General features: G+C 41.5%; 1 protein-coding gene and 1 pseudogene across 1 annotated transcript in view; both read right to left on the reverse strand.

Annotated features, from left to right (window-relative positions):
• csmd3b (CUB and Sushi multiple domains 3b) overlaps nucleotides 1-24541 on the reverse strand; it is a 1683329-nt gene that overhangs the window by 1155709 nt on the left and 503079 nt on the right. The window lies entirely within an intron of this gene.
• Nucleotides 5717-5948, reverse strand: LOC144496137 (small nuclear ribonucleoprotein G pseudogene; annotated as a pseudogene).

A 24541-nucleotide genomic window follows, 5' to 3' on the forward strand; every position in this document is an offset into this window, starting at 1 on the left:
CGTCTGCTAAAATGAGTATTTTCAATGCAGAGAATATTTCCCATTTTCTGCATTGGTCTCATGGCCTAACTATGGCTTAAAGGAGTCTATCATGCTGCATAATCCTTTTTAATTGAATGCTTCACTCATGCAGGACTGGATATCATGCTGGATAATAGAACATTTCTCTTCCAGGCTCCAGTTTCACAAAAATTACATGCAGGCAAAAAGGAAAACAAACTTCTCCCTTTCTCCACATTCCTCATACCAGCGATGCTCTGACTGAGACCATCAATTTAGAGCAAATTAGGCTTAACCCATTAGGAAGTGCATTGTAACTGCTGGATCTCATTTTGCAAGAGCTTTAGACCCTATCAATTCAAGCAAAACACAGGTCCGACAATTCAAAGAACAATGCCTAATCTACAAATATCACCCAATACTCTAGATCCAGCGCAACTGAGAAATATATTGGCACAGTTCAAACTCAGTCTACAATTTATACTATTTGTCATAAAGAGTTCATCACTGCCAATGACTGAAACCACCCAGCATAAATTTGCATTTCATTTGTTCTAGATTTACATGAGCAAATCAAAATTAAAAAGCCAAAGATAAAGATCAAATACACCAGAGGTTTTTCTCAGCTGGTGAATTGGACAATGCAATTGCAGTGGGCAAAACTCTTTCACCAGGATTAACTGAAGAATTAAAGCAACATTCAATGGATGCTTGAAATCTGAAATAAAAATACAATGTTCTGGAAATATTCAGCTGGTCAGGCAGCATTCGTGAAGGTAGAAACCGAATTACCTATTCTGCTATCTAATACTTGCCTTTTAGGCTTGCTCAGCAACACAGGGTGAAGTTAAAGAGAGCAGGACTTTGGCAGCAGAGCCTCTCAGGCAATTCTAACTGCCTGTTCACAATATACATCAAGTTGGCAGGGTTAAATGGTTCAAGCTTACATTTCCTTCCTAATGTTATGTAGCAAAAATATGCATCAGTTTGACTCAAATCAAGATATGAATTGTGTAGATAATTACTTGGATCAACCAAATGAAACTACAATTAAAATTTATGATGAAGTAACAGACCTTAATTAGTATGGTGCCAGGGATGAAAGGCCGTTAGATAGAGATACCGGAAAAGCTGGTGTTGGTTAAGGAGGTTAAAGGGAGATTTAATAGAGGAACTCAGAATCATTAAGGGCTTTGATACAATAAATAACAAAAAATTGTTTCTGAAGGCAGAAGGTAAAAAGACAGAAATAAGGTAATTGACAAAAGGACCAGAGATGACATGAAGAAAACAAACAGTAAGATATGAGTAGGTATGATTTGGATTGCACTACCTGAAATGATGGAGTAAATTCAATTCTCACTTTCAAAAGAAGATTTCTAAATGTTTGAAAAATGAAAAAAGAAATACAGAGCTACGGGGACAATGCAAGGCAGCGAAATTAATTGGATAACTCATTCAAAGAGCTGACACAGGCAAGATGGACTAAATCGTCTCTTTTCATGATTCTATGATCCTATGATATGTGGTTCAAATCTTTCAGGGGTTTTATGGCATTGACAAAAGAAAAGATTTAAAGAATGTAATATCAGATGGTACAAATACTACATTTTTGAAATGCAACAAACTCAAATGGTGACAAATGTAAAACTAGGTGACAAATTTCTCTGCCACACCTTCTAAGGAAATGATTGCATTGAACCAAAATAGAGAGTAACGGTTTCTGACTATTTGTTTTCAAACCATCTCCATTACTGTTCCTGTAAAGCATTAAACAGCTGTACAGTGTAAAAGATGATGCTAAAAATGTAAATGCCTGTCATAATTTCATGCCACATTTTCATCTTGCCCATTTGAGTTTCACTAATTATATTTCCCATACTGCTGAGAAAGCTGTTAAAATCTAACATAGTAATTGAAGTGTCAGGAGGTATGAACATGTAAGCCCTGAACCCATTTGAGCTATTTACCAATAATAATCAGTACATCAAACAAAAGAAATGTTGTTAAATTATGCCTTAAACTATCATAAATATACAAACATTTGATCCCATTTTTTCAATTACTTACCAACATACAAGAGATGTATTTAGTTAGAAGTTGGAATGCACCAAGTTAAACTCAGTTTTTTTTTCAGCTGAGTTAGTTTGAGCTGAGGTGCTGATGAGAGCAGAATGTAGTGTTACAGTCATAGCTAGGGTTTAGAGAAAGATCAACTTAATGCAAGATAGGTCCATTCAAAAGTCTGATGGCAGCAGGGAAGATGCTGTTCTTGAGTCAGTTAGTACGTGACCTCTGACTTTTGTATCTTTTTCCCGACTTGTTTCCTTTTCTATGAATGGTATGCTCTGTCTGTATAGCGTGCAAGAAACAATACTTTTCTCTGTATGCTAATACATGTGATAATAATAAATCAAATCAAATCAATTTGCAGAACCACTCAAGACAAGGATGGTTTGATGTCCACAGAACCAAATACTACTTTGTTTGTAAAGGGACAATTATTTTCCAGCTAACCACATTCTTTATTAGTTTAACCATCAAGGACAATGAAGGGTTTGTTATGGAATCTTTGGATGCCTCATTTTGTGTTACCCTCAAAACTCATTTCTACATCCAGAATTCTGCAGTTCTATCGTTGAATACATTGGTACAATCCAAACTTCAAGCCACATTTGAGTATTCATTTCATCCTGCTGAAACAATGGGAGGCAACTGCTTGGAGAAGTCACCAACCTTGATATCTGGATATTTTCCATAATGCTGTTTTCAACCAGAGAGTTACCATGACTAAGAGAGAAAAAAGGTTGGATAGAGAAGCAATCTTCCTATGCATGTTAGGGCGGCACGGTGGCACAATGGCACAGTGGTAAGCACTGCTGCCTCACAGCGCCAGGGACCCAGGTTCAATTCTGGCCTCAGGTGACTGTCTGTGTGGAGTTTGCATATTCTCCCCGTGTCTGTGTGGGCTCCAGTTTCCTCCCACAGTCCCAAAGACATGCTGGTTAGGTGCATTGGTCATGCTAAATTCTCCCTCAGTGTACCCGAACAGGCGCTGGAGTGTGGCAACTTGGGGATTTTCACAGTAACTTCATTGCAGTGTTAATGTAAGCCTACTTGTGACACTAATAAATAAACTTTAAACTTCCTTAAATAGTCTTGGTTTATTTGTTGCAGTCAGTTCCCACCTCCTCTTCAAGAGTCCAGAATGATGACCAATTTCTAAAGTAGAGTTAGGAGCATCTAACCACAAGAATGTAGACATGAGTTGGATTCTTCAAGAGACCTTAAATGAAAATAACAAAACTTCATCCAGGGAGGCACCCTGTAAGTGAATGAAGAAAAGTGTGGGTTCAGACTTAACAACTGGGGTGAATTCCCTGGATTACTACGCAGTGACTTTTATTGGAAATGCACTTGGACATTTAATGAGGATACAATTGAGTTCAGTGCTGTGTGACATTGTTAAGTTCTTTGTTGCAACACATTGTCTAGACTCACACCTTATTATGGGCTAGTTATGCATGGTACTGGAGGGTAACTCGCATCCATGAAAACAAATCCCATCTTTTTGAGAGAAAAAGCAAAAGAAAGCACAAATCATAAGAAATGTTAAGAATCTGGTGGCAACCTTCTTTCAAATAAGGCGATAGTTTGCACCAAGATTTTAAGCATTGTGTGGTGTTCCTCAGGACCCTCACTCAATCACGACAGTATCCGCGATACTTGTTACAAAGGAAGACTGAGAAGATGCACAATTTGCTGACCCCTGTTTTGCTCTGAGACCTCGTCTCAGCCAGTTGAGCTTTTCGTTTGGCCTCGCCTCTGCCAATGCCCGACCAAACGGTCAGCCTCCAGAGATCATGTCCATCAATGACTGTTTCCCAGTTGTCAGTGTCAATGTTCGCCTTCATACCTCGCTTACATGTGGCGAAGGTATGGATACTTATATAAAATCATAGATCACATTTGTGAACAGGTAAATAAATCAACGCTGCCCAGCAGCAGATTGCAGAATAAACTGTGTATCGTTTTCCATGTATCTATCACATGTTTTTCCCATGAACAAGTATTATATAACTTAGGAGAGGTTCTGTAGATTTTGCCATGGCCATTATGCTTTGTGTGTCACTGGTTTAGTTCTCTGAAAAACTATTGTAAAATCCCCAGGACACAGATTAAATCAAATGTAAAACCTCACCTTAAAATGTTAGTTTTTACATCAGGGAATCTAAGAAATAGATTCACCCATCCTAATGCCCCACTCAGTAGTGGCTATTTACATGGATGCGTATATAATTATTTTGTTGAATGATAACTAATTTTCTAATTATTTTAAAGGTCTCTTGAAAGATGAATTTGTTGTAATAAGTAAGAACTTTTTAAAAATGCCAACCTCCTGTCAATGTCTGTAGCTTCAATATTTTAAAAGCTTTTAATGTACAAGCTTATATCTGAAGAGAATGCCAAGGCTAATAGTGAAATATTGTAAGTATATACACAAAAGGTTCAGATCATATAAAGTATGTTAATATTGTTCCACTAGCGTATTTAAATTGCTATAAATATCCTCATTTCATGAATGCTAATTAGAACTATTATGAGGATGTTGAATTAGATCATCTGGAGTTTCAAGAAACATTTGATAAGGTGGCACATAATTGGCTTGTTATGAAAATTAAAGCCAATGAGGATTAAAGGGGCTGTGCTATTGTTTATGTGAAATTGGCTGGAAGACAAAAATAAGCAAGTAACAGTGAACGGTTCTTTTTCATAATAAAGGGGAATGTGTAGATTTGCCACAGTCAGTCTTAGAACCATTGCTCTTCTTAAAGTTTATTAATAAACTACACTTTAAAATTTATTTATTAGTGTCACAATTAGGCTTACATTGAATACACAATGAAGTTACTGTGAAAATCCCCTAGTTACCAGACTCTGGTGCCTGTTCAGGTGCACTCCAGCACCTGTTCAAGTACACGGAGGGAGAATTTACGATGGCCAATGCAACTGACCAGCATGGCTTTCAGACTGTGGGAGGAAACCGGAGCACCTGGAGGAAACCCATGCGGACACAGGGAGAACGTGCAGACTCTGCACAGACAGTGACCCAAGCCGGGAATTGAATACGGGTCCCTGGCACTATGAGGCAGCAGTGCTAACCACTGTGCCACCGTGCTGCCCCATAAGGTGTGGAACATGATGACATAATACTTGGAAATGTAGTAAACAATGAGAAGAGCAACAGGTCTGAGGCTCATGATAAAAAGTGGACCTGCATTACAACCATGTGAGGAGGGATAAACTGGCTCCCCCCTTTTCCCACTCCTTGGGTAGAATTTTACACCCCCCCCCCCCCCCGCCCCATTCAAATCTAGGTTTTGAGACAGAAGATGGAGAGAACGTAAAATTGAATGCAAGGGATTCCACCAAGGAACTTGGCTGTCCCAACCCTAAAACAATCACACAATTCAGTGGGCAAGGCCTTGTATGGAAAACCTGCCCTTTCACCTTTTTTTTCACACAGTAACGTATATAATATTGTATCGGTTCCCAAAGTACTAATAATCTGTGCACAAAAATGGCAGCTTGCACCTCATTAACAGATTGCCATCTTCTACAAGAAAAACAATGGACAAAATTCTAGGCTTCAAAAAGATGCATGTGTTGACTTTGCACTGTTCTTGCCATGTTTTCAGGACTAGAGCTGTCTCCACTATACTCGTTCTAAGGCTTCAAGCATTATAATTGTGTTCCCTCTGATGATCACCATGCCAACATTATTTTGCTGGCTCCTGGCTGCCATCTCAACAGATTCATCCACAACAAGATTCATGAAGGGGTCAAAGCCATGCAGAATTCCTTGTACATGTCTCCTTCCATTCAGTCTAAGGTGACAGTTTCTTGTCCATGAACTTCTTGAGCTCGGGCGGATGGGCTTTGCTCATATTTGCAGGGTAGGCGGAGGATAGATTCACCTTTTCTCTCCTTTCACCTATGAAGGCCTTTAAGTGGCCATTTAATGGCCTTTCCTGCCCAGCCCAAATTTTCAGGCTGGTGGGAGCGGAGCAATTCAGTTGGGAAACAGAGAAAAAAACTTTTCTCCAACTTGGATGGGAAATGTGGTGGGGTGCCTCAATCTGAAGGCCCCTTCAGAGTTGGGGCACCTTCCCCTCCATCTTCCATGCCTGCTCACACCTGTTTATGATCAACTGGTTTCTCTGCAGCTTTCTTTGTGAAGAATCAAGCTCAGAGGCAATGGATGGGGTTTTACAGCCTCGCTCAGGCGAGAGCGGAAATTCCTGCCCGAGGTCAACGGAGATTTCCATTGTCGGAGCCTCACCCACGCTAATTCCAGTGCAGGCGAGGTGGTAGTGTTCCGGCCAGTGATTCTGGGATATCGTGGATTTTGAATGTTGGCAAATATGGAAACAATTGGAGAAATAAATTCCACAAGTGGTATCAACTGCAGTACTCAAGAAAGTGCACCCAACCATGGTCATTTAATTAACTGTACAGAAACTTAAGGTAACTCTGAGTGTGCAGAAATTACAAAAGTCACCTGACACTCAGTGGCCATCTTAGCAGCTACTGTTTCATTCTTCGAAATTAAATCGGTGGTTTCCAGCCAGTAAATAAATCAAGCCATGTTTGATACAAGGCTTTGCAATACTTGGCAAATAAAAACTATGGCAGAGAATGATGATTTGATGTACTTTCAAAGGAAAGTTGACTCAAGTCAGTCCAAACTAAGGGTGGAACTTTCTCCGCAACCCGCCATGTGTTTCATGGTGGCAGAGGTGGCTCACCAGCAGCAGGATCTTATAGTCCAGCCATTTTCAATGGGGTTTCCCATTGAATGCAACCCTCGGCAGCAGGAAACCCACGGCAGGGGTGCACCGTCGGCAGGACCGGAAGATCCCATCAGTGTGACGGCCCAGAAAATGCCGGTCTAAATCTTACAATTTTAAAGGGGGAAAGAGTGCTGGAACAGGGACACAAAATGATGTCCGTGTACTAATCTTTGAAGGTGACAGAATGTGTGTGTTAAATTTACACATCAGACCCTTGATTTTATAAACAAAGCTTAAGAATTACTTATAGAAGGAACAGAGGAAATTTATCAGAATGGTACCAGTAAAGAGGGTTTTCAGTTATCTTAAGAAATGAGCAAAGTTGGAATTGTTTTTCTCAGAACACCGAAGGTTAAATGGATATTGAATAGACATGTTCAAAATTATGAGGGGTTTTGACAAAGCAGAGAAGGATTAACTGTTTCAACTGACAGGAGGGCCAGTAGGTGCTTTGGGAAAGAGCAGAAGAATGGGGCTAATTTTATTTATTTTTTCTGGAAAGCCAGCACAATCACAAAGGGCCAGGTAGCTTTCTTTTGTGTTGGAAGATTGATTCTAATTTTTCTAATGCAATTTGCAACCCCCTTCCGTCCCCCCCAAACATCTTTTCAAAAGTGACCTGCAGTCATCTTGAAGAATTTGCAAGGAGCAATTAAAGTCTGTCCCTCAAGACACAATATTAAAATCAGTTGCCATGGAGCTAACTTAAAATTTCACCCAAGTTACGTATATTCAGTAAATGCACACAAAAGATGAGAGTTGAAACTCATGGCTTCATCAACTTAGCTTTAGTACCCATATATTAAATGACCTATTCAAAGTTGCCTTGTACTTTTCATTAGATATATTAACTGGCTAAAATGCAGAATTCTATCACAAATCCTTTCAAATTGCTCTATTTGGAGTGCAATTGACGTCTCTACTGACTCATCGTCTGTTAACTCAAGGATTTCCCAGAGCTCTGACATTAGTCACACAATTCATTAGCCGACCTCATTCATCCTTCTGCTGATGACGCCAAACTGTATTCATCAACTTCCTTTAGATCAGATAAACACAGCACATACATCCTCCACTCCTGTGTATGGATATTCTACTGAACATCTAGTGAATATCAGCCAAGTTGAAGGTTGAGAGAGAGGATCAGGGTGCTTTGATTGGGTGACATCAAGGGTGGAATATTCCCGTCCCACCTGCCATGGGAATCGTAGTGGGCGGGGAGGGGGGTGGGGAGTGGCAGACCATGCCAAGGTCTATTGACCTCAGGTGGGATTTTCTGGTTTTAGGACAAGCGCAGCCAGAAAATCCTGCCCCAAATGTTTGTTTTTTAAATCACAGATTTGATACAGTAAAAAATGGTTTGCACTGGGCGACTGTGATGAGTTATGATTTCAACACAGCGGGGATCTCGGGAGGTGGAATGAAGGTCATATTTGGATCTGAGATGGGATGAGAGGGAATGTTGAATGGAGCATAGGCCTGAATAGGACTGATAAAAATAGGAATGAAAATCATTGTGATAGAGAGGGAGGTGAGATATCATCGATGAGAAAGGGTCTCCTATGTTATGACAAAGTGTTCATTGTACCCATTCCAAAAGAGAGGTTTTAAAAGTTTCAATATTCAGCACTTGGGTGGATTTAGGATTTGTAGAAATGAAAAGGTATCATGAGATGTGCTTTTTGGAGGTTAATGGCAAAAGAGAGGATTTTCACTTGAACACATGATCAGAGGTGAATGAGTGCATAAATTCCAACAGGTGAAGATTGGAGTCAACAGAGGCAAAAGGTGATAACAGTTTGTTAGAGTGGCTCAAAATTAAAACAAAAACATCTCATGTAAAGGAATTGACAAGTGTATACAAGATTTTTAGATGAGCATTGCAGTGATTCAACTTTTCTGGTTTGTTCTTCAGGGTGAACCATGTACATCATCTGGGTGTTTGCAAATATTCCAGCAAGTACACAGGTGACTAGCTCAAGTGACCTGTGTCTGTAAGCTTCTGTTGCAAGTAGGTTAGGATACCTCAGAGTTTTGGATGAGTTGCCAGATCAGGATTTCCTAAACTTGCCTTTCTCTCTCTCACTGAGATATGCTTTCTTTCAAAGGAGGCACAAGTTTTTATTTGGTTGCATCAGATTGAGCAATCCTGGGTGAGTTTTTTCCAGAACCAGATGTCAATACCATAACTCCTGAATGAAACCTTGAAGAGCATCTTGAGAGTGCTTAATTTGACCACAATGAGAGCACACCCCAGACCAAAGCTCAGCATAGAAGATTCACTTTGCTAACGAAGTGTCTAGCATTTGGCTACATGACCAGCCCAACTCAGATGGAACTGTCTCAATATGGTGTGGATGCTTGGCATGCCAGCTCAGGTGAGCGCCTCAGTGTCAGCTAATCTCTTAAGCCTTTAGAAGTTTCCGAAGGCAATTCAAGTGGAAGTGAGTCTTGCATGAATACAGCAGAGTGGGCATTACTATTGCTCTATAGACTTTTAATTTGGTAGGCAGACTTACTCATCTCTGTTCCCAGATGGAGACTTGAAGTCAGCCAAAAGGTACACTGGCTTTGGCAGTTCTTGCATGTGTATCGTCATTAATATAGACAGCTTGAGAGAGTGCGCAGCCAAGATAAATGAACTTACCACTGCTAACAGAGTTGGGTCAAGGACTGAAACCTTGGGTTCAAGATAGATCCCTGCTGGAGCAGGCTGCTAAACGCCAAAGCTTTCACATGCATTGGCGAGCATGTCTATGCTACATTGCATTTCTCGCTCTGAACCGGGAGCCAGTGCAAAGCAATCGGCAGACAGGTAATTGCAGACTACATTCTTGGAAACCTTGGTCTTTGTCCAGAGTTGTCTGAGATTGAGCAGTGTCCATCCATATGATATTTGATTTTGATTCCAGGGTCACCATTGTGACAGGCACCAGAGGACATGCCTGAAACAAAAAATGCTGAAGAGGGTTGGGGCTAACATGTAGCCTGGTTGAACTCCATTAATGACTGGGAATGGATCAAGAAGACTCACTATTATCCAGGACATGCGTGAGCATGCGTTCATGGAATTGTCAATCCATTGTAATGAATTTCTCAGGGAAACCAAATTTCTCCATATTCTAATGCTTGCCTCTGTTTGAGGTCTTGGTGAGGTCAACAAACATGGTGATGAGATCCATGTTCGGCTCTTCGCATTTCTCCTGGAGCTCTCAAACTGCTAACGCTATGTTACTGTCACATTAAACCAATGTTGAACATGAGATATGCAACCATTGCAGGCTTGCGGGGTGCAAGACTTTGTTTAGGAATGAACAAATGATTTAGAAAATGATTTAAATGACACTGATAAATTAAAACATAAATCCTGCACTTTTTACTAATTATCACTGTTGATTTATGGGGTGTCTGTACCTTTAAGTGATGGCCTGCTCTTCCAAAATATAAGGAAATCAGGCTTTTGTGTGAAGAAAATGCCAGAGTGCACTCTAAATGCCAAGGTGAGCAATCAAAGGGCCAGCACTGTACTTTGCACAGTGCAGTCGAGCACAAAGAATATCAAATTGGGTATTCTAAGGAAAGTGATTCATCTTCTGACTCCCCAGCTGCTTAAAAGTTACAAATCAGGAGTATGCTGCAATCTTCTCAATTTACCTGGATGGTTGCAATTCCACTGAAAAAGCAGCTATTGATTTGCAATTCATTCACTCGCCAGCCCATGCATCTCCACCTATCCAGGAGTAATGGAAAGGCTGTGCAACCTGGGCAATTGCACAGGGCTCCAAACCACTCAAGAAGCCCAAACCAGCTGCATCTGACAACATTGGTCAGACCAGGTCAGCACGGTTCTCAGCCTCATGTACCCTGTTTTTGTATGGTTGGTCTTCATGGATCTTCTCCATTATTGGCAAAGTCAGATTAGTGTTAGAAACTTATTAGCCATGCAATTCAATATTAATCCAATTCCCTGACAAAATATTTTCACAGGAACATCCAAAAAGCAATCACCACTATTGTGATCTGGTTAGGGACCAGTAGCTTTTGTTGTTATGTAGATACAATTTAAAATCGTAGTTACTCCTCAGAGAATAAAGCCACAAGATTCCATTGTTATAAACAAGCAGAAGAACTTTACTATATATGAGACAACAAAGCAAACTATCCAACTTAAACTCTAACATGCAGAATTAACATGAGGTAAACCTGAATTAGCAGGCAAATTGTGGATGGACACATGACAAAATTGCAAATTAACTGGATGCTTGGAGGAGGAGGCTCCACAAATATCCCCATCCTCAGTGATGGAGGAGCCCAGCACATCAGTACAAAAGATAAGGCAACCATCAAGGCATTTGCAACCATCTTCGGCCAGTAGTGCCAAGTGGATGATCCATCTTGGCCTCTTCCCGAGGTTTCCAACATCACAGATGCCAATCTTCAGGTCATTTGCTTCACTCCATGTGATATCAAGAAAAGCTGAAGGCACTGGATACTGCAAAGGCAACGGGCCCTGACTATTCCGACAAGAAGGCCGAAGACTTGTGCTCCAGAACTTGCGATGCCCCTCGCCAAACTGTTCCAGTACTGTTACAATAATGGTATCTGCCCAGCTTCATCCTGTCCACAAAACGCAGGACAAATCAAACCAAACCAATTACCACCCTTTAAGCCTACTCTCAATTGTCAGTGAAAGGTGGCACGGTGGCACAGTGGTTAGCACTGCTGATTCTCAGCCGTGGACCTGGGTTTAATTCCGGCCTTGGGCAGGTGGCTGTGTGGAGATTGCATGTTCTCCCCATGTCTGCATGGGTTTCCTCTGGATGCTCCCGTTTCCTCCCACAGTCCAAAGCTGTGCAGATTAGGTGGATTGGCCGTGCTAAATTCCCCTTTATCATTCCAAGATATGTAGGTTAGTGGGATTAAGGTTTATGGGGATAGGGCGCAGGGTGGGATGGGCCTGGGTAAGATGCTGTTTCACAGAGTCGGTGCAGAATCGATGGGCCAAATGGCCTCCTTCTGCTCTGTAGGCATTCTATGATTCAATGTAGGAATTCTATGAAAGTGATGGAAGGTGTCATCAACAATGCTATTCAGAGGCATTTACTCAACAATAACCTGTGCATGGACGCTCAGTTTGGGTTCCAGCAGGGCCACTCAACTCCTGACCTTATTACAGCCTTAGTTCAAACATGCACAGAAGAACCAAATTCAAGGGGTGAGGTGAGAGTAATTGCCCTTAAAAATAAGGCAACAATTGACTAAGTGTGGCATCAAGGAGCGCTCACCAAATTAAAGTCCATAGGAATGAAGGAAATGTTCTCTGCTAGTTGGAGTCATACCTCACATAAAGGAAGATGGTTGTGGTTGTTGGAGGTCAATCATCTCAGTTCCATGACATTGCTGCAGGAGTTGTTCAGGGAGGCAAAGGACAAGTCTTTCCAAAGACTTAGGCTCAACCATCTTCCACTGCTGCATCAATGATCTTTCCTCTGTCTAAGGTCAGAAGTGGGGATATTCTCTGATGATTGCATATTGTTCAGCACCATTCGTTATTCCTCAGATATTGAAGCAGTTGGTGTTCAAAGGCAGCAAGGCCGAAACAGCATTCAGTTGATAACTGGCAAGTAACATTCACACTGCAAAAGTGCCAGGCAAAGACTATCTGCAACGAGATGAGAATCTCACAATCTCCCCTTGACATTCAACAACATTACCATCATGATCAACATTCTAGGGGTTGCCATTGACCAGAAACTGCACTGGACCAACGAAATACTGTGGCTACAAGAGCAGGTCAGAGGCTGGGAATTCTGCAGTGAGTAACTCACTTCATGATTCCCCAAGTCCTGTTCACCATCTCCAAGGCATACATCAAGAGTGTTATGTATACTCTACTAGATGAATGAATCTCCAACAACACTCAATAAACCCTGTGGTGAACCATCGTTGGTTCCCACTGGATAGTACTGAGCCAGGGTCTGGCCAGTACTACAAGGATGTACATATGTTACTGTTGGGTTAGGGATGGGTTGTGCTACTTGTTGCTGTTGGGGTTAGGGTGGGGTTGTTACACCTTTGTATTGTAGTGTTGTGGTACATCCCAGTCGGGCTCCGCCTCCTGGGAGAGGTATAAAGGTCCCTGCTCTGGCTGGGACCCCTCAGTCTGGGATCGTGTATATAATTGTTGGCTGCTTCGTTACAGCAAATAAAAGCCTTTATTTCCTGAGCATCTAGCCTCGTGTATGATAACGCGCATCAAACCCAACATCAGCGAGGACAATGCAACCCATTTTATTAGCATTCATCTACCACCCTAAACTTTAATTCCCTCCACCAGCAATGTACACTGGCAGCAGTGTGTGCCATCTCCAAGATGCCTTGCAGCAACTTATCAAGTCTTCTTTAAAAACGCCTCCCAAACCCATGACCACCATCTAGAAAGACAAGGGCAGATAACACCTGGAACATCACTATCTGCACATTTTTCCCCATACCTCACACCATCTTGATTTGAAATTATATTGCCGTCCCTTCACTATCTCTGGGTCAAAATCTGAAACTCCCTTCTCATACCACATAGATTGCTGATGCTTAGGAAGATGGCTCACCACCATCTTTTCAACGGCAACTTGGGATTGGCAATATGTGCTGGCCTAACCAGCAACAGCCACACCCTGTGAACTACACTTCCATGATAAATCCTTCCTGGTCACATTGAACAAATTATCTAACACTCTTATAATGTACTGTCAGAATCATATTTTTCAAGACAAACTTTTGCTTTCAAAATGTCGAAGGACATTGCATTATCTGGACTCTTGGATACAAACTTGGAGTTTCTTCTTAAAGGATCATAAATTCATCTCCGAACTGTCAACATGCAGGCCCCTTTCAATAAATCACTTGACCTGAATAGTACTTGAGGAGGATCTGTTTTTTTTAAAACTGCAATTACACTAATGGATGGGAGGGAAAAAAACTGAAGAAAGGCGAAGATGAGTAACTTGCTGAAAATCACATGGTAGAGGAAAAGGACTCGGAATTTTGGACCTGCTGGTTTTGATGTCAGTCTTGTTGGGGAATAATATGAGAAATGAAGTCTAACCTAATTGGGTTTCTCTATTTTTTTTACCCTATCTTTTTGAAATTTTGTGGGGCTAGCAACATACAGCTATTAAATCCTCATCTGAATTAACTTAGTTGCATTTGGACTTGCAAAGCTGAGACCAGAAGAGTTGACCCAGCCATATATCTCCTCCATAGCAAAGTCCCATTGGTGAAAACTTCTAGACATCCACCGGGACCGTCTTCACATGAGTAAACTCCAGATTGACAGCCTCAAGACCCTGTGAACTTTATCATTTACTTAATGTCTACCTTCTAAAGTTCACCGCTACAGTGAGGGACTCTGTGGCCAGAATTTTCTGACCGTTCATGCCAGCGGGATTTTCCTATCCCACTGTAGTGAATGGAGATTTGGCTTGTCGCCAAAATCTCCATCTTCGCTGCAGTGAGAGCGTTGCATAAATGGTGGTAAGATCGTGCCTAAATGTTTTGTCCATTGCTAATCTGTGTTTGTGTGTTGAGGTAATGGTTTAGCAGGAGATAGATAGTTATACTTCCAGAGTGCGATTGTGTACATTGAGTATAATTCACTCTTTTCATATTCTTCTTCTATATAAAATGTATTAGAAATATGAATGACTCGGCTTAGAAATGTTTGGGGCATGTGCCTGTCATTAGGATTTTAGATTTCTGCACAATGCTTTTGAAAAATGTTCAAAAATCGTTGGTGATTCTTGAATGGGTTCTGGTAACGGAATAATAAGACCATAAGACATAGGGGCGGAAGTAAGGCCATTCGGCCCATCGAGTCCACTCCACCATTCAATCATGGTTGATTTCAACTCCATTTACCCGCTCTCTCCCCATAGCCCTTAATTCCTCGAGAAATCAAGAATTTATCAATTTCTGTCTTGAAGACGCTCAACGTCTCGGCCTCCACAGCCCTCTGTGGCAATGAATTCCACAGACCCACCACTCTCTGGCTGAAGAAATTTCTCCTCATCTCTGTTCTAAAGTGACTCCCTTTTATTCTAAGGCTGTGCCCCCGCGTCCTAGTCTCCCCTGTTAATGGAAACAACTTCCCTACGTCCATCCTATCTAAGCCGTTCATTATCTTGTAAGTTTCTATCAGATCTCCCCTCAACCTCCTAAACTCCAATGAATATAATCCCACGATCCTCAGACGTTCATCGTATGTCAGGCCTACCATTCCTGGGATCATCCGTGTGAATCTCCGCTGGACCCGCTCCAGTGCCAGTATGTCCTTCCTGAGGTGTGGGGCCCAAAATTGCTCACAGTACTCCAAATGGGGCCTAACCAGTGCTTTATAAAGCCTCAGAAGTACATCCCTGCTTTTGTATTCCAAGCCTCTTGAGATAAATGACAACATTACATTTGCTTTCTTAATTACGGACTCAACCTGCAAGTTTACCTTTAGAGAATCCTGGACTAGGACTCCCAAGTCCCTTTGCACTTTAGCATTATGAATTTTGTCACCGTTTAGAAAATAGTCCATGCCTCTATTCTTTTTTCCAAAGTGTACGACCTCGCACTTGCCCACGTTGAATTTCATCAGCCACTTCTTGGACCACTCTCCTAAACTGTCTAAATCTTTCTGCAGCCTCCCCACCTCCTCAATACTACCTGCCCCTCCACCTATCTTTGTATCATCGGCAAACTTGGCCAGAATGCCCCCAGTCCCGTCATCTAGATCATTAATATATAAAGAGAACAGCTGTGGCCCCAACACTGAACCCTGCGGGACACCACTTGTCACCGGTTGCCATTCTGAGAAAGAACCTTTTATCCCAACTCTCTGCCTTCTGTCTGACAGCCAATCGTCAATCCATGTTAGTACCTTGCCTCGAATACCATGGGCCCTTATTTTACTCAGCAGTCTCCCGTGAGGCACCTTGTCAAAGGCCTTTTGGAAGTCAAGAAAGATAACATCCATTATAGATAATAATTGCCAAACCATAGGAATTACTGATCCAACAGTCTTTCTCTGAATATTCTAATATACAACTCTTGGAATAATTTCATTTAAAATTATGGAAATAGTAGATTTAAATATGAAACACAAATGAAACTACCACCAATCGTATGTATCTCAGTTAAGTCACACTTTTGTTGTATAAATAATACATTAGGTAACACAGTGTTTGGCAGTCCTTGGACACTTTGAGATAATATCAATGACAATTACAAATTCATTATTAATGTGCAACATTTAGGAAACCAGAAGCTTACTGTGCTCAGAGGCCCATGCTTAAAGAACATTGAAGGGTGTAATTATGGGGTTGAGTGGGGAGAAGGTTTGGCAATTAGTCAAGATTAAATAAAGTTTGACTTCCTGTCAACAAGATAACTGCCTGACACAAAAGTAACTAAGCAAGAAAGATATCCATCAAGAACTAAGTAAAAATGAGCAGATCACCATTCCCGATTATGAAACCTAAAGTGTGCATCACTTCCACTCTCTTACTTTTTCTCGTTTCCCATGCAATTACAATTAAAAGTTAAAGTGGCAGTGCTGTGCATGGAAAACACATATGATTCCACAGTGGGGGCAGCTATTCAACATTGAGACATGCTGTTAGATTACAAAACTGCAGCTACTGGCGGGCTCTAAAGTAGCCTCCTGGACAAACAGGGAGGTTCACACCCAAAATCTTTCTGCCCAACTCCATTACTATTAACTCTGAGACCTATTCATAGCACAAAGGTGGCATGGGTGTTATGTTGAATTTAACTGATACTTGTGAATAATTCATGTTATATTTGTTTCACTTTATTCATGTGTGCATCATTATTTGTTGTAAGAAGTCTCACAACACCAGGTTAAAGTCCAACAGGTTTATTTGGTAGCAAATACCATAAGCTTTCAGAGCACTGCTCCTTCGTCAGATGGAGTGGAAATGTGCTCTCAAACAGTGCACAGACACAGAAATCAAGTTACAGAATACTAATTAGAATGCGAATCTCTACAGCCAGCCAGGTCTTAAAGGTACCCACATTGTATGTACTTTTAAGACCTGGCTGGCTGTAGAGATTCGCATTCTAATTCGTATTCTGTAACTTGATTTCTGTGTCTGTGCACTGTTTGAGAGCACATTTCCACTCCATCTGACAAAGGAGCAGTGCTCCAAAAGCTTATGGTATTTGCTACCAAATAAACCTGTTGGACTTTAACCTGGTGTTGTGAGACTTCTTACTGTGTTTACCCCAGTCCAACGCCGGCATCTTCACATCATTATTTGTTGACAGTGGCTTAGTGAGAGAGCTAAATGGTTGACACACCTCGTGGTTTGTATGCATTGATGATTACAGGGGCGTGAGAGACATTTTATTTATTGTGGAAGAAACAATGTTGTATTTTTCTTGTTCACTCTTTATTGAGTGTTCATCTTAGTGTTCAATGTTCTACTCGCCACTCGGTGAGACAGGGCTGAACTTGTAGACTCAGCTAACTCTCCCTTCAACGTAATGTAATGGGACATTGTCTGAGATCACGTTCAGTGGGAATATTTGAAATGTTGCAAGTGAGCTCAAAGCCCTATAAGAACTCTGTCAGCCAATACCCAGAGATGAACCAACAATAGCTGACCCTTTAGGCCCTCATTTTCTTACCTTGAATGACTGTTTCAACACTGCCTCAACCCACCACAGCTAGGATGCCACACCCTTCTCCCTTCAATACCTCTATGCTCTCCAGCCCATCCTCTGATGTCCCTTGGCCATGCACTCGAACACCAACCTTAGAACCCCCAACCCCCTGACTCACACTTTCCAGTCCTGAGCCTCCATGCACATTGTTATTCTTCTGCTCCCCTGCCTTGTGACACAGAAGTCAATAAGGAAAATAACCGATCTGACACAACTGCGTGAACGTAACTGTGCATGCCACCTTCAAGTGAAAGCAAACCGGGTGTAATGAGATTCTCATGCGCTGTTGACTTTATCTTGAAGATGGGGTCTAATTTTCAAAAAGCATCATGCTCATGCATGTTAATAGCATGCAAATATATTACACATGGGATTCCATGCCATAGGACAGTATGAGACCTGACATGCCCCAAACCCACCGCTGACTTAATCCCTGTATCTGAACCCGCCATCAGGAAATCAAAGGTTTGCATCCCACCTAGTTCAGTGGGCTAATAATATCCCCCCTGGCAATTTAAAAAATAAATCTTTGTCTTGTAATTACCAGATATCAAAAATACAATAATATCACTTGATTAGAAATTAATGAGCTTTTAAAAAAAAATCTTTTAGACACACCAAAGCTTGTTGCTTTCAAACCAATTGGGAGAGAAAAACACAAAACCATTCCAATTTCAGCATACATCAAACGCTTAAGAAATCGGACATTCTATGTAGAATTTTATATTACTGTGCAAAGGTTTCCCCTTGTGGGAGAATCTCAGACCGGGGTCACGGTTTAAAAATAAGGAGTCACCCATTTTAAAACAGAGATGAGGAGAACTTTTTTTCTCTCAGAGGGTCATGGCTCTTTGGAACTTTCTTCCTCAAAAGACGGTGGAAACAAAGTCTTTGAAAGATTTTAAAGCAGAGCTAGATAGATTTCTGACAAGCAAGGAGTGAAAGGTAGGTGAGAACGTGAAGTTGAGGTTGCAATCAGGTCAGCCATGATCTTAGTGAAAGTGGAGCATGGTTGAGGGTCTTATTTATGGTTTTATGGAGGGGCCAAGTCGCAAACTCCTGCTCCTAATTTGTATGGTTGCATATTTGTGTAATAGGTGATTGATCCAACACCAGCTGTTTGGTGTCACCACCCTACACTTCTTCAAAATGTGGGGGATGCCACAGGAATGAGTGTTGAGGCTTACTTGTTCCATCCTGGAACTCCGAAAGTTTCATTGGGTAGATAGATAGTTACAATGGTCATATGTAACAGAATTGAGTAACATAATTAAAAATATACCAGAAATAATCAAATGAAAATTGGAGCATCGGGTTTGAGCTGCTAAGTGCTATGAGAAGTGCTGATTTAATTTGACATGATAATTATTTATACTCTTCCAACGTATTTCCTGGGGCATACCTCACCAGCCTAAAAGCATTTATAAATCGCCAAAAGAGGAGACACTGAAAAAGAAAAAAAATAACAAGCAAATGCAGTTCCAGGAAAGGAAAACTGGAGGCTGCATTCAGATGTGCACGAATGAATTGATGCAATTGGTCCTTCACCTTGAATATAGGAAGATAAATTCCCTCAAAAGTACACCTGCAAGCTGCTCATAAAGCAGCACTGACACCACATATGGAAAAGAGTACAACCAAAATATCTTAACTAACAAAAGAGGAAGGATGGCACTGAATGTACAGGAGACATAAATACCAATTAAAAGTTTAATTCAAAACAAGGAATCCACGACCAGTCAAATGATTCAGAATCCCGGTACTGCTAGTTAGTGCAATAAAAGTTATGCTTTGGCAGGCAAGGGTAAAAAATGAGTCAATTTAAGGCAGCCAGTTTACCTACAGCGTACAATTGTAAGGTTTTATGTTGTCTCATGAAAGGACAGTGGTCTCTATGAGTGGTCTCATGAGACAGTTGTGGTCACAACTGTGTTGAGTGGACATTGTTAGTCTGGAGTTGAAGCTGTAGTAATTAGCGTTGCAATTATTTGGAGTTGAAGCTGTAGTAATTAATGTTGCAATTATTTGTGTTTCTACATCTGGTTTGCTCAAACGTACGATGGGAGGTTCAAGAGGAAGGTTGAGAGGAAGATTGAGAGGAAGACTTTTCCTATTCAGTCTGACTGTGCCTTCAGGGACATGTATCAAATAAGAACATCATTAATCTTCATGCCTCAGGACACTGATGCCTTCTCTGTCAAGGTCCCTGATCCAAACCTTGTTACCTCAGTTTAACCAGGGCAGGTTTATATTACGTCCCTCTTCTAGTAACTAGAAGCTTGTCTATAGGACTGTTGTCAGTCCTGAAATTCTCTGACTGCAAATCCTGGGAAAAGTTTCCTCAGCAGCATGGGAAGTTGTGTGTGAGGGTTTCTGCCCATCACCAGCTCTGAGTGGGCTGATCCACACTGCAGAGGTGTGAATCAATATGTCAAAAGCACCACTGGGAAGTCGTCATTTTTCTTTAAGAAGGTTTTAATAGTGTGAGTACCTCTTTCCACATCACTATTAAGTTGTGGTGAGATGTTGAAATCCACAATTCCTGGCAACAATGAGTCATACAACAGCAAATGTGGTCTGCTGTGAGACTCCATCTTGTCCTGGATGCTACGGACTACAAAGATTTATTTAAATGATCTAATAATGGACTCTGTGGTCACTGAATGTAAATGGTTCATTTCGATCTCCCAAGAGAAACAGTCAACAATGATGAGAAGGGACATGCCGTTGTTTATGAATAGGTCCATTTCCAAATGTTCCCATGGTCTGGTCAGGAATTGTATAGGGATATAGGGCTCTCGTTGAACTGGCTCTGTGCAGACATATGGGTAGTTCAAAATCATCTCTTCAATTGCTTTTGATAATCTGGCCACCTCCCTGCTGACTGGACTCATACTCTACACTTTATTGTCCAAGTGGCCTTGGTGAACTTGCTGTCGAATCTCCGGCTGGAGTGAGATGGGTATGACCAATCACTCAACATACAGGAATGGATCATCAATAACAGTGGAGTGTTTCTGATGTTCAGAGTAAGGTTTCTTAATATTATCACCTGGAAGCTGAAGTGGCCAACCTGATGCACAGTACTGACTTTCTGACATACCTGTCAAAGCATTTTTGGGCTCGCTGACAGTTGTGTTATCACAATCTAGCAATATGACTTACGCTCCTCAAACAGATCAACAGAACATTGTGTGTCACAGGATGGTCAATTGTGGCTCTGGACAACATGTCCACAGTTGAATGATGCTTCACTTGGACATATGAAAAGTGGATGGGATGCAAGTGGAATCTCTGAATGCTGGGGGCATAATGAGTTTTTTCTCATTAATTTTGTCTCGATAATAACCTTCAGCCCAACGTTATAGTCAGAGAACTCAAGCCGACATTACCGTGAAGGCCTCTTTTTTCAACACTGCATATCCAATCCTTGTGTCTGAGAGCTCCCTGGACATATAATATACTGGTTGGTGGCATCCATCCAACTGCTCTTGGAACAGAACAGCTCCTCAATATGTTGACAAGGCATCTGCTGCAATGGTACTTGGCAGGGATGAGTTGGAGTGAGCCAGGATATCTGGTGTGAGCAGCATGTCTTTGATCTGACAGAATGCTTGCTCTTGGTGTGCATCCCAACACCACACTTGGGCCTTTTTGAGAATTTGCTGCAGAGGCTCTGTGACCTGCTCCATGCTGGACAGAAGTTTTGTCAATTGGTTCACCGTGCATAGGAATCTTTGGAGGTCTGGAATGGGTGGCAGGGTTGGAATTTCACTAATTGCCTTCATTTTGTGTGGGTCCACCATCATGTCTTTGCTTTTCAGAACCTAAGAACTGGCACTTATCACTCAGCATCAATCCTGCTTCCTGCAAGTGTTTCAAGACAGCTGAGTCTACCACCATGTGCAATCATACTGTGGACAAGGATATTATCCATATGGCATATGACTCCTTTCAGGCCTTGTAAGATGGCTGACATCTTGCAGTATTTTCTGTGGTATAAGGATTAGCATCATTTCTCAGTGTTGTGCGATGTGCAGTCTTCAGTTGTCCCAGCCCAGTAAAATATTTTAGAAAATCCTTTTTAAAAACAGAACCAGATACTTGCTGGTTAATCTCAAACTTTCAGATGGGGTCGAGGTCAACACAGACTTTGCTACTGAGGAGAGAAAATTCCTGGTTATGGAGAATGTATAACATCTCCCAGGTCTGTTTGTTTAAATATTGGAGCATTGCGTGAAACATACCTTTGACCTAGAGCTTGATATCTCTTGGTCTATATAACTGTTGTAGGTGGCTTCAAACATTTGAACGGAGTGGGAATGGAGGGATACAAAAGAATTGTCTAGTTTGGACCAGGGAGCGGCGCAGGCTTGGAGGGCCGAAGGGCCTGTTCCTGTGCTGTATTGTTCTTTGTTCTTTATTTTGTTGCCTGGATTGAGTGGCATGCCTTATGAGGATAGGCTGAGGGAGCTCGGTCTTTTCTCCTTGGAGAGACGTAGGATGAGAGGAGACCTAATAGAGGTATACAAGATGTTGAGAGGCATAGATCGGGTGGACTCTCAGAGGCTTTTTCCCAGGGTGGAAATGGCTGCTACGAGAGGACACAGGTTTAAGGTGCTGAGGGGAAGTTTTTCACACAGAGGGTGGTGGGCAAGTGGAATCGGCTGCCATCAGTGGTGGTGGAGGCAAACTCAATAGGGTCTTTTAAGAGACTCCTGGGTGAGTACATGGGACTTAATAGGATGGAGGGTTATAGGTAGGCCTAAAAGGTAGGGATATGTTCGGCACAACTTGTGGGGCCGAAGGGCCTGTTTTGTGCTGTAGTTTTTCTATGTTTCTATTTCACCAGCTATGGTTCCTCATCCGACTCACATTGCACTCACGTCTGTGTCTAATTTAAAATTCTCAAAATGACCATTTTCCTATGTGACTCCCTACACCATAATGTGAATGGTACTGTTTCTCCAGTTCACATTAACCCTTCCAGTCCCAAACACCCTAACCAACAAATACAATTAAATGTGCAATGGAAGCATAATAGAACAAGCAGGTGCATCACAACAAATTAGTCATGGCTTTTGCCCCAATAAGGATAATCCATTAAGATTGCCAAGAGTTAAGAAGAAGCAAATGGTCATCATGTGCTTGTTTGGTAAGCTTTGGAGGTTTCAAAGTCCCATCAATGCCATCCAGCCACAGCTTCTGTAAACTTGGGTTCCATTTCTATTTACATAGAACCCAGAGATCTCTGCTATCACCTTCGATTCTATGTTTATTGCAAAGCTTTCCAACTACCTGCGTGATATTAAGGTCTTCATGAGCCACAGATTTCTTTACCTCCATATTTCAGGGATGATTCCAATTCCAACTTTGTCCCAATGCCTTCAGTTTAAAATTCTCAATGTGGAGATGCCGGTGTTGGACTGGGGTGGGCACAGTAAGAAGTCTCACAACATCAGGTTAAAGTCCAATAGGTTTATTTGGTATCACGAGTTTTCGGAGTGCTGCCCCTTCATCAGGTGAGTGGCAGGAATGGCATGAGGAGAATTGAGTCAGTTAAAATTATATTCACTGGAGTTCAGAAGAGTGAGGGAGGATCTCAAAGAAATCATAAAATTCTAACAGAACTGGACAGGGTAGATGCTGGAAGGCTGTTCCTGAACCAAAGGTCATCATCTAAGGATAAGGGGTAAACTTTTTAGGACTGAGATGAGGAGAAATTTCTTCACCCAGACAGTGGTGGGCTTGTGGAATTTGCTACCACAGAAAGCATTTGAGGCCAAAGCATTGTGTTTTCAAGAAGAAGTTGGATGTAACTCTTGCGATGAAAGGGATAAAAGAATCTTGGGGAAGGTGGGATCAGGCTGTTGAGTTGGATGATCAGCCATGTTCAAAGGGCCAAATAGCCTACGTCTGGTCCTATTTTTAATGTTTCTATGACAGCTGACTGGCAGACAGAAATGGAATTTTGGGGTATCAGATTGGGCAGTGGTCTGTATCTTTATGGAAGGATTAATCTGGATTCAGGTGGATATCTTTGTCACCTAATCCTATTTTCAGATAAGGAGATTCAATAGTTGACCAAATACTGTTCAAGTATATTTATATTTCAAACTTGTAATATACATGGTTCTTAAATTCTTTGTATTACTTAATACAAAGAATTGATTTATCCAAATCAAGTAATTATCTCATTTTCTCCCATGAAACAGAAAGTTTGAAAGGACTGCCTGCTATGCATTATGCGCAGACCCTCCACCGCCATGAGTTAAATCATGCAGGAGATTAACATTCAAAAATTACAATTGTCTTGCACATTTGACCCCGTGAAATAATAGGCAGCAAATGTCTAAAGGTTATTTAAGGATGTTAATAATTAATTAATACAAAGTGGTGTACACTTTCAAAAGGTCTCTAAAGAATATTCAACAATGGACTTTTGTTTTCAGTTTTGCAATCAGTACATTAAGGAATAAAAATTATTTTTCTACTGCTCAACAGAAAAGATACAACTCATAATTGGCTTTATACTCCTCAAGTAAATACGAGAGAAGTTCAAAATAATAAACTAATGATCAATATTCATTATAATAAACACGGGGGCAATTGTTAGCCCCGTTAGCCCCAGGTGCAGAGCCCACTGGGCTGGAGAATTCTGTGAAAGGCCCCAAATGGGATTTGCGGCAGGCGTTAAACAGATCGCAATGCACCCAGCCCATCCCAGCTGATGTTCCCAGGTTCTTGCCCAGGAAAGGTGAGGAGCTGATCAGAACTAAATTGCATTAATTTTACACGCCCCCGCCCCCCCACGCCCTGCCCCAATTTCCTGACCCCCACCCCCTGCCCCAATCTACTGACTCCCCGCCGCAGAATCAGTCTCATGGGTGCAAATCACTACTGGTCCTTAAAAGCAGGAACTAAGTGCCATGGACTCCAAGAAGAGTTAGGAATTA

Source organism: Mustelus asterias, chromosome 7 (assembly GCF_964213995.1).
Source record: "Mustelus asterias chromosome 7, sMusAst1.hap1.1, whole genome shotgun sequence".
Classification (NCBI taxonomy): domain Eukaryota; kingdom Metazoa; phylum Chordata; class Chondrichthyes; order Carcharhiniformes; family Triakidae; genus Mustelus; species Mustelus asterias.